This window comes from Lycium barbarum, chromosome 12 (genome assembly GCF_019175385.1).
Source record: "Lycium barbarum isolate Lr01 chromosome 12, ASM1917538v2, whole genome shotgun sequence".
NCBI lineage: Eukaryota > Viridiplantae > Streptophyta > Magnoliopsida > Solanales > Solanaceae > Lycium > Lycium barbarum.
The window spans coordinates 8060619-8072634 of NC_083348.1; the positions used below are offsets into that span (position 1 = coordinate 8060619).

At 35.4% G+C, this 12016-nt stretch overlaps 1 long non-coding RNA gene across 9 annotated transcripts; it reads right to left on the minus strand.

Moving 5' to 3' along the window:
* Nucleotides 1-363: 363 nt before the first annotated feature.
* Nucleotides 364-11457, minus strand: LOC132621149 (uncharacterized). 9 transcript variants are annotated; one of them, XR_009575437.1, is made up of 9 exons: nt 11059-11453; nt 10622-10699; nt 9399-9451; nt 6299-6351; nt 3836-5583; nt 2498-2598; nt 2182-2399; nt 1518-1595; nt 364-645 (listed from the first exon to the last, which is right to left on the minus strand). It is a non-coding gene; the product is annotated as an uncharacterized LOC132621149 (long non-coding RNA). The 9 variants fall into 9 exon arrangements; XR_009575434.1 differs by lacking the exon at nt 364-645 and having other exon boundaries at nt 1348-1595; nt 2182-2236; nt 2326-2399; nt 11059-11452; XR_009575438.1 differs by lacking the exon at nt 364-645 and having other exon boundaries at nt 1348-1595; nt 3836-4279; nt 5507-5583; nt 11059-11441.
* Nucleotides 11458-12016: the final 559 nt, after the last annotated feature.

The window sequence follows — 12016 nt, forward strand, 5'->3', positions numbered from 1 at the left end:
ATGCCTGAGTTACAAGAATTCTGGAAGGCATAGCTCTAATTGCATGATCCATAGTATGAAAGAAGTGGGACTATCCTAAATGTCTTGGTGGTTAACTGTTTACATGTGTGACGCGCGCTCACACATAACAGTGACCCCACTGGACACGGTTTCATAGACTCCCCGAGACACTTAAACCTAAGGCTCTGATACCAAGTTTTGTCAAGCCTCGAACCATGGCCTAGGCATAACACAACACTCAGTGCCTTGCTGTAAGTCACCGAGCGAACCACATGACTTGCTGAATCATCGTGGGGCAGGTATTAATATAGAATATAGGCTAAAATATGAAAAGTCTAAATAAAACACTTGACATCATAATAATACTGAAAATGTACAAATTAGTCTGAAAACATGATAATTACAGAGCCAACACTGGCTATACAACACCGAACATCTGATATAACATGCTAGACTAGTCTATGAAACCTCTAAATCATGAATCTGAATACTAAATTGTTTTAATGGTACAAGGACCATAGCATACCTCTATTACCTAACATGACATGAACATGAAATAAATAACACCCCGAATGAAGTGGGGCTCACCAATAGCTGATATGAGAGAATCCTAGCGAACAGATCCTTCGTCCTATAAATCAGTACCTGCATTGTGAAATGTAGGCCCCGGGCAATAGGGACGTAAGTACACTTGAATTGTACTTTTATGTAAAGCAACTAAATGAATAAACATGGCACATGAAATAATAAGAACTGAAACTGTAAGCCGAACATGAACATGGGTAACATCTGGCATGAATATAATATAACATGAGTACAACATTTTAAATGATAGAGCCTTAGTATAACTGACATGTAACCACCACATAAGCACGTGGCGTCTGATCTCTATCCGATCAACTGAGCTACACTACAAGAAAAAGGATCTTTAGCAAGGGGAAATTTGGTCTTTGAGAGTCTTATTCCGGTCGCTATTTGTCAATAGCGACCGGGAAATTCCGGTCATCGACCGTCACTAAAAGCTCTGTCGCTAAAAGTCAACGACCGGATAATATCCGGTCGTTAAAGATCCTTTAAAGACAACAAAACTTCCGGTCATTATTCCTTTTCAATGACCAATTTTCCCTTTGCTATTTATCAAATTTCCCTATGCTAATGACTATTTAAGTATTTGATAATCTCGTCGTTAAAAATTTGTAACGACCACACTTCCCTTCGCCAATGTGAAATCTTAATTATAATTACAAATTTATATTTTTGCCTGTGATTATTGAATAGGTATATTATTTCATATGATTCGACACATCCATCGGCCCATATATATACACACCCGCATCGCAAAAGAAATCAAATAATCAATACTAATATAAAATTTCACTGTCAATTACAAAGAAATAAAGGATCACAATTAGAAAATATATCCATCGAAATTGTATAACATTAACCTTATCAACTCCTGGAAAGACAATAAAAAATTGTAGTGTATGTACAAACGCAACATCTTTAAACCAGCCTACCAAAATAAGAACATATATGCTTTAACTTGCTCTGCACCATCTTCAAGGACACACTCTTCAGACTTCAAATGGTTCAATCTGTTAAAAGAACAAGTTAATGTTAGTTTAGTGACAGAACTACTACTAGCTACTTTATTTGCAAAACAAATTATTAATTTAATCACTAACTAAACCATTGGAGCAAAAATCATTTGATCGAACTGATGCAGCCAATAAATAGTCAAAAAGTTTGTGTTTCGATAGGATCAGTAGGATAAATTCTAGACTCCACGCCAGAAAAGGTTCTAAAACTACAAGGCAGAGGAGGATTCCACTAATTGGATAATCTGGCTATATTTTAATTAACAAGGAAATGCAAGTCTAAATGTCCCTGATAAGCAGAATGCAATGCTGAGGAAAAATTGGAAGAAGTCAGTAATCCATGTTTCTTTCAAATTAACAATAAAAGATATCACTAAATTGATTTACAAATACTTATTATGTCATAGATGGTATAAAGCTTACTAACCAATTAATCTATTCATGTTCGAATTCCAGCTTGAACATATTACTAGTATAATTATTTATTTGCTTAAATTGAATACAAAGGACAGAAAAAGCTCAAGCGAATCACTTAGAATTCAACAATTTACACACTAACAGTAAATTGATTCGGTGGACATACCCTTTAACCGCAGCACCAGCAACAATTTCAAGTTGCAGATCTTTGACCCCATCCACTTCAGGAAAAATGAATGTTATCTGCATCAGGCTTTTATAAAAAGCATTGGAACCTTGGTACACATGCTTGACCAATAGAAACTAATACCTCTTGATTACAAATAATCCATTTTGAGTGTGTCTGTTTGTGCAAGTCCTTTGAAAGCATTAAGATTCACCTACCTGTGCATAATCACATGGATTTAGTCAATACATGCTTCATTGACAAGGATGTGTTGAACATAAAACTTAAAGTAGGTCATAAGAATAGGTCAACTTACAAGTTATTGATGTAGAAAATTTTGAATTATTTAATTAACTTGAATTTAGTAACCTACATCAGGCAAGTGAAAATTTGAACATCAAGCATGCTACCTCTTGGCTGAAATAGAAAAAATCACATGTTCATGTTAAAAGGATAAATTCAAATTGGGGAAGAAAAAAATAATGCAACCTCGAAGTCATTTTGTTGAACAGTACCACCAAATATTGGTCTAGGAGAATAAATGAACATCCGCAAATAGACACTAGTATATACTACATAGAAAAGAGATGTAGAAGCATACAGCCATTTCGGAAGCTTTATTGATTAGAAAACAAATTTAATGGGGATATAACCCATTATTTGAATCTTCTGTGTTAGAAGTTATCGCATCCTGAAATTACCAACAATTCACTACGGTGACTAGAATTGGTTCACTTTAGTGCATGAACTATTCTTGTCTTCGTTAGTTATTCTTGCTTCTTCTTTTTTTTTCCGGATTCAGTACTTTTGAGTCTCCTCTATCTGTTCCATGTCCTATCATAAGAAATATCCTAAACAAGTTAGTAATCAAGCATTTTTAGTAATCAAGCATTCTCCATATTGTTGGAATTTGGAGATAAGAGAAAAGTAAGCTTCTCGAGTAACTTTTCAATTAACAGAGTTTGTGCAGAATATAATTGAACCGTGATTAGCTAGGATTATTAGCTCTACAGCTCTAATACCATGAAATGATATGGATTGAGAGGAGGAAGAACCCTAATTCAAGGTGAAGAAGAAAGAGAGATATTGAAGAAGAAGAAAAAGTAAAATTGATATTGTTGCGTGAATGGAAAAGAAGGATATATCATCCTTATATACACTGTATACACTGAGTAGTTTGTAACTACTTAACTAACTATGTGACTTTACTGACTAATTATACAATTAACTAACTCACAGTCAAATGATTAATCTACCCTTTACACTTAAGTAAATTCGCTGCTATATTTCTCAACACACCCGGCACACTACCCGACCCGAGCGAACCAAACCCATATGATGCAAATTGACAATATGCTTGAAACAAGTACTAGAAGCCATTTGAGAATCAAATACATTTTTAAATCAAATTTTAAAGCCTTTTTTTAATATAAAATAGTACATGAAACCTTTCACATAAATAATAAAACTGAAACAAAATAACAATCCTTTCATGTATGTTGTGTACACTCCTATTATTACAACTCGACATAACCAGTCTATGGAGACTCTAAACCAAAGAATAATACTAAGCGCTTGGGAAAATTCCCGGCTCTAAAAAAACAAGAAACAACATGTTAGTCACCACGGGATAGAAGCGGTATCCAACATATACCTTGGGAAGAGAGTCATCCTAGCCTTGTCCGATTATCACGTGCCACACCTCAACCTGAAATATGAAAAATAGAGGGCCCCAAAAGAGGGCGAGTACACCGTCACAGTACTAGTAAGTATCATTGACTCTCTCCAACTCAAAGCTGGGACAAGATTTTATTGGGAAATCAATGCAAGTATCACTAATAGAAAACATTTATATCAAATCACAATTTCAATATTTGAAATTGAAAGTCATGTGTAAACTCTATTTCACATCAACCTAAAAAACATTAAATAATGAATACACGAGAATCTTCTCAAACCTGATTTAAATTAATTCAGTGAATCATTTGAAATCACTTTTGGCTCCTTAGGCCTAAATGTAATCAAATCCTTTATTACCTTTCACCGGGATCACTACACCAACACCAACACAAGATCCAAGGTCAACTAGGTGATCAACCTGGCAACAAGTATCGTACACCGTACTTTCTTAGGTCGTCTCATCGTAGTGCCGTACGAATTGACTCAGTCATGCTATTATAGCACAACAGTACCCTCTCATGGGGGCACTCTGCGTAGCGCTTTACCATTAGGTAGAGCCCATGCCTACACCGGAAAGTGTAGTTTCATGGCGATAATCAGAATGTATCTGAAGCCAATCTCGGTGATCACAAGTATCTCCCAAAATATTTGGTATTCAGATAGAGATTCATAGCATATTAGCTCGAAAAGATCTTTTTTATTTTTACATCAAATCATGGCATTCATAGCCAATCCAACTCATTTTGAACATAATCAAATATAAACCTTTTCTCAAATACAACAACAACAACCCAGTGAAATCCCACAACGTGAGGTCTGGGGAGGGTAGAGTGTACGCAGACCTTACTCCTACCAAGGTAGGATGGCTGTTTCCGAGAGACCCTCGACTCAATAAAAACATAAAAAGAGGTCAGATACGGCTAAGAGATTCAAAGCGATATGGAAATGAAGTAACGCAAGCGACACAGATAACATAGAATAATCAAAGCACAGGAAATTTTCTCAAATATACTAAAAAAATATTATCAAATGAGAATTTAAAATACTTAGTATTCAACAAGTGTTATTTTCAATCCATTTAGTTCTTAAAAGTATAAATACCAATGAATATAATTTATTCAAAAGAAATAGCACTTTCGACACAATACTTTATCTAAGACAAATTTAAAATCTTTACTTAAATTCCTTTCCATTCCTTTAGCATAAATGCAAGCCTTCATAAACTTATGAGATTTTACTTCTGCCACTTCAACAATTAGCTTCATCGCTATATTTCCATGTCAATGTATTGTTTATAAATCAATGGTACTTTATATGCAATATAATTATAAAATATGGAGAGACTTGCATTATTTCATTGCAATATCGTTCTAAATCTTTTAACCTTATCTGACCCCCTTTTTATGCTTCTATTGAGCCGAGGGTCTCTCGGAAACAGCCATCCTACCTTGGTAGGAGTAAGGTCTGCGTACATTATACCCTCCCCAGACCCCAAGATGTGGGATTTCACTGGGCTGTTGTTGTTGTTGTTGTTGTTGGAGAGACTCGCACTCGCTGTCCCCGCCAAGAACGGACTCACATTTATACATAATTCATTTGTAAACATGTAGACCAAACACCTCAAGAAGAGCAAGTCTTAACTTACCTCAACTTCAAGCTCCAAGATATTACTACGACGTTCCAAATTGGTTAAAATGCTCAAACATCGCCAACAGTCGATATCTACATTTAGATAAATCAAACACATCAAAACATCTCTGTCAATTTTCATTTACATCTCACAAGTTACCGACAAGCTTTCAACAATCTCAAATCGCCCATTCGGTTGACTTTTATCCTTAATCAGTTTCATTTTAAGCATGTAACATGCATTTGGGATCATTAAGATACTACATAAATTACCCAATACCAACAAGTCACTATTCATCATCCTACCAACTACTCAATCTCCTTCACAAAACCCACTTTTAGGGTTCATCCAATACCTTAATTATATCATGATTTCTGCTTCAAAACATCTCCTTTGTACTCATTTATACACAATATAGAAAGATTAAATAGTAAAATTACCTCTTGATAAACTCCATTTTTAGATATCCCAGAAGGCAAGAGTAACATCGCTTCGAAGGCAAGAGTAACATATCCCCGAAGGCAACAGTAACGTAGCCCCGAAGGCAACAGTAGCATAACCTTGAAGGAAAGAGTAATATAGCCTCGAAGACAACTACTCTAATATGCATATGTTTTCTATCTCAACAGCCAATCACAATAATGTATAGATTGAGATGTACTCCCGACAAGGGACACACAATGATATGCTATTAGTGATATACTAATGCTTGAATAAAGATTTGAGTTCTTCTTTCAATAAGCTTGTTCGGATCCTCTCCGAAACTAGAATGATGCCAAGAAAAGAAAGGGAATATCCTTTACATACCTTATAACGATCTATCCATCAACCACATTGAACTCAACTCATTGCACCTTAATCTACAACAACAATAATGACGCTATCGTTAAGCTACGAAAGACTCAACTGTCGTACAACAAACGATAAGATTATTCTATATTAAAACTAGCAGCATCTCCCCTGATTTCATTACATTCCCATGTCCTATATTGCAGCAACAACCTAAACAACAACCAGTACCTAGACAGAATACAACCAGCACAAACCATATGTCTAGCGGCAAGCTCGGTTCATGTCTAATAATACTATATTTTCAAACCTGTTCACCTTTCTTTTTTTCAATAATATGTCAATAATAACAACAATATACCCAGTTACTCCTACTAAATTTCAGCCATAATACAATAACAAAACGACCTCATAACAACCTAACAAGCTACAACCACCTAGAACTGATTTTCAAGTTGTTTCTGCATAAGTTCTTACTCCCACAACTTAGCTAAGAATCAAACAAGCTCAACCACAACATACTCAAATTAATACTCACATGTTCTAGCCGTACAACATCATAAGAATCACTCCAAAACAGTATCTAGCACCACAACAACCCCAACTTGATTTCCAACCCCCTACTTCACAAGTTCTTCACCAAATAGCTTAGCTAGGACTTAGACAAGCCTAAATACATGAAAAAGATAGGATTCCTTACCTACTTCAAGTTCTTGAAGGCAGACAAATGGCATCAACTTGCCTAGGAGGAGAATCAGTCTCCTTTACTTGGATTCTTCAAGTTTGGAGGTAATCTTTCAACTTGAATTGAAGAAAGGAAGAGAATTACTTAAGGGTTTAGGGCTGACTTGTGTAGATGGAGATTTCTTGGCTTCTCTTAGGCTCTCAAAATCAGAAAAATATGAATGGGAGAGGTGATATGGATAAGCCCCTTTAAGGAGTCAATTTTGGCCGACCTCTCTTTGTTTATTTGGAAAATTTGATGGTTTTTACTTTATAAGCAAGTAGGTGATGCACCTATTTGTTACCTATACTTGCTTAGTTAGGATTATACTTGCTAATTCTTAGCCATTTTAAACACGTATCTCGTCCTCGCTTTACGACACGTGTTAAATAGCTCAAGCAAGTATGACGGGTAAGGAGACAACCCATTTTTATTTGTGCAAAATCCCATTTCTCCTCCAAGTAATATTCGCCTTAACTCATTTATAATTTCAAAGATGATCTCGTTTCCAAGCTTACGTCAACTAACTCATGACGTAACTTAGCGTGCAAAATTATGGGAAGCAATAGTACCTTGACTAGGTGAATTAAGATTATCATTCCATGTCACTTAATATATTTATTTCTCATGCATCGCAAGGATTCAATCAACTCTAGTTTTAACAACTCTACACACACATAAGAACTCCTTAGAGAATTTTCTTGTCGATTGAAATTGCAAAATTAGGCAAATCAACTACACAAATTTAACTTTGTCATACAAAGATAATTGTATTCATGTGAAAAGCCATATTACTTCTGTAACCCACAAACTTACCTTTCTCCTAAACTTTTTGCTTTAGTACATGGTCCATTTGCCTATTTGGGTCTACGTATATCATTTCCACATGCCTTTGCATGCATAATTGAATATTGATTGTTCCCAAGCATCACTTCCATCACATAACAAGCACCCGAGGTTTCCACATTTATCCTTCACTCATGACTTCAATGCACATAGCTTGTGGTCATCCGTTTCATTCTATTTCTTCACGTACCTAAGATTGTTTGCTCTCGTCTTGTTTTCCCTTTATTTTTATTTTTTTTAATTTTCATTACTGAAACTTGCTTGTTACATGCTTATCACTTTTCCATCCACATCTCATTCTCAAATGGCATAACGTACTTACTACGAACTCGGCTCTCATTTCCTTATCATCTAGGTACTTGTCATTTTCTCCATGGTCTCATCAAGACAATTTGAGGTACGACCTTCTTATTCCTCTTAGGACTAATGTAACCCTCTTCGACATACCTTAATTTATTCTCACTAATGGTGGTCGTCACAATGACTACCCTCTTAGGATTAATGTAACCCTCTTCTACATACCTTAATTTATTCTCACTAATGGTGGTCGTCACAATGACTACCCATTCTGATATCTTGATCTGCAATTTGAATCGTAATTCAAGGCCTTATCCTATAGCGTTGTCCTTATTCACATCTTTTACTACAATTTTTCGCAATTCTCAATATCATTTTGATAATACTAGCTGCCATCATTATGTCAGGTAATCAATACGGGCAAATAACCGTCATCATTACCTCATCTTCGTTTCCACGAATTCTCAGTATTTCATTTCTGATTCTCATTTATCGCAACCTTACTCCTGATTGTATCATTTCACCCAATTCTAGACCATAATAAATAGTCCCATTATTTTTTATTGAACAACATGACACTTCGTGGCTATTTCCCAAGAAGCTAGTGTCACTTCTTGAACTTTGAATTTCGTGTTCGTTAGCTCTGTGCCACCCTGTCAGGTAATCAATACGGGTAGATAATCGCATCTCTCACCTCAGGAACGAACGCACGACCTAGAGTGAGAAGAAAAGTGAAACATCCTAAATGTCCCTTTAGCCTCCCCGATATACGTGTGGCCGGCAACACACCGATAAGAGAGACTTTACTTAACACAACCCCATAGACACCCTAGGACTCGACTTATAACCTAGTGCTCTGATACCAAGTTGTCACGCTCCGATTCCACGTGACCGGCACCTGGCACACTAACCGACCCGAGCAAACCAAACCCATATGATGCACCCCGAAAATATGCATGAAACAAGTACGGAAGCCATTTGAGAATCAAATAAATTTTTAAATCAAATTTTGAAACCTTTTTTAATATAAAATAGTACATGGAACCTTTCACATAAATAATAAAACTGAAACAAAATAACAATCCTTTAATGTATGTTGTGTGCATTCCCGTTATTACAACCCGGCATAATCTGTCTATGGAGCCTCTAAATCAAAGAATAATACTAAGCACTTGGGACAATTCCCGACTTACAGAAAACAAAAAATAACATGTTAGTCACCACGGTATAGAAGTGGTGCTCAACATATACCTTGGGAAGAGAGTCATCCAGCGTTGTCCGATTATCACGTGCCACACCTCAACCTGAAATATGAAAAATAGAGGGGCCCAAAAGAGGGTTGAGTACACCATCACAATACCCATAAGTATCATTGACTCTCTTTAACTCAAAGCTGGGATAAGACTTTGTTGGGATGCAAGTATCACAAATAGAAAACAATTATATCAAATCAAAATTTCAATATTTGAACTTAAAAGTCACGTGTAAACACCATTTCAAATCAACCTTAAATACATCAAATAATGAATACACGAGTTTCTTCTCAAACATGATTTAAATTAATTCAATGAATTAATTGAAATCACTTCCGGCTCCTCAGGCCTAAATGTAATCAAATCCTTTATTTCCTTTCACTGGGAGTACTATACCAACACCGACACAAGATCCAATGTCAACTAGGTGATCAACCTAGCGACAAGTATCATACACCCTACTTGCTCAAGTCGTCTCATCGTAGTGTCGTACAAATTGACTCAGCCATGCTATTATAGCACAATAGTACCCTCTCATGGAGGCACTCTGTCGTAGCGTTTTACCATTAGCAGAGCCCACGCCTACACCAGCACGTGTAGTTTCATAGCGAAAATCGGAATGTATCCGAAGCCAATCTTGGTGAACATAATTAACTCCCAAAACATTTGATATTCAAATATAGATTCATAGAAGACTAGTGCGAAAATATCTATCTTCTTTTTATATCAAATCATGACATTCATAGCCAATCCAATTCATGACCAAATTCAAATGCAAACCTTTTCTCCAATATACAGATAAATTTATCAAATGAGAATTTAAAATACAAAGTATTCAACAAGTGTTATTTTCAATCCATTTAGTTCTAAAAACCATAAATACCGATGACTATAATTTATTCAAATGAAATAGCACTTTCGACACAATACCTTATTAAGACAAATTTAAAATCTTTACTTAAATCCCTTTTCATTCCTTTAACATTAATGAAAGCCTTCATAAACTTATGAGATTTTACTTCTACCACTCCAACAATTAGCTTCATGGCTAAATTTTCATGTCAATGTATTTATAAATCAATGGTACTTTATATGCAATATAATTATAAAATATGGAGAGACTCGCACTCACTTGCCCGACAAGTACGGACTCACATTCATACATAATTCATTTGTAAACATGTAGAGAAAACACCTCAAGAAGAGTAAGTCTTAACTTACCTCAACTTCAAGCTCCAAGATACTACTATGATGCTCCAAATTGGTTAAAATGCTCAAATGTCCCCAAAAAATCAATATCTACATTTAGATATCTCAAAAACATCAAAACATGTCCAAACATATGTGTCAATTTTCATTTATGGCTCACAAGTTAACCACAAGCTTTCAACAATCTCAAATCACCCATTCGGTTCACTTTTGTCCTTAATCGGTTTCATTCTTAGAATTTAATATGCATTTGGATTCATTAAGATACCACATCAATTACCCAATAGCACCAAGTCACTATTCATCATCCCTACCAACTATTGAATCTCCTTCACAAAACCCACTTTTAGGGTTCATCCAAAACCTTAATTATATTATGATTTCTACTCCAAATCATCTTCTTTGTACTCATTTATACGCAATATAGAAAGATTGAGTAGTAAAATTACCTCTGGATAAACTTCATTTTCAGAGATCCTTGAAATTATTGAAGTAGAACTAGTGACGATTTACAGTTCTTGCAAATGTTGCCACTGTTTATTTGTAAAAACTCAATTTGCATGAAGCTCATAACACTCTTTATCTTCACATTCAGTAGATGCACAAAAACAAGGGACCGAAAGAGCTTCTTGGCATTTTTATCTAGCCAACAAAAATGACTATGCTTTGCTTGGAGTTCTCTTTTGACATATGACCCTTTTATGACCCTCTTTGACCAAGATTTAATTTAAATCCAAAATATCCTCAATTTTGTATTGGGTAATAATATAATAGATCTCAAAAGTCCCTCCCTGAGCAGTTTCTGTAGAAAAGCAACTTAAGTGCCATATTTTGACCTTTATAAATGGTTCCTCATATTTAAAGTAAAACTTAATTTAGTTTTCCTTCTAGACTTCTTTCAGTATAATACTCATAACTCCTTGTAATGTCCAAATAACAAATGGTTTGAACAATTGGAAACTAGACCCGGGGAGCTTTAATTTGATATAAAGGTCACCATAACCCTTACATCATTTGACCAAAGGTGGCAAATAAGTTCACTAATTAGAAATGGTGAATAAGTTGATCAGCCAAGGTCAAACTTGTCTTAAAAATGTGATTAAGTTAAAATGGGACTGAATTATAATTTTTTAAAATTATTAATCTTTTACAAAATACACAAAAGCTCACACACATTATACAAAATCTTCCAACCCACCCCCATGACCCCAACTTCATTATTTCAAAAAAAAAAAAAAAAAAACAGTTCCTCAGGCAGTAAAGGAAACCGGCATCTTTGCATTTTTCACACAACCATTGTCTTCTAATTTCAATTTGTAGCTACAAAACCCTAGAGCTTCTCTCTTCAGGCGATTGTTGACCTAGTGAGAGAGAACAACTTTCAGGCCATTCATGGCCTCTCCGGCC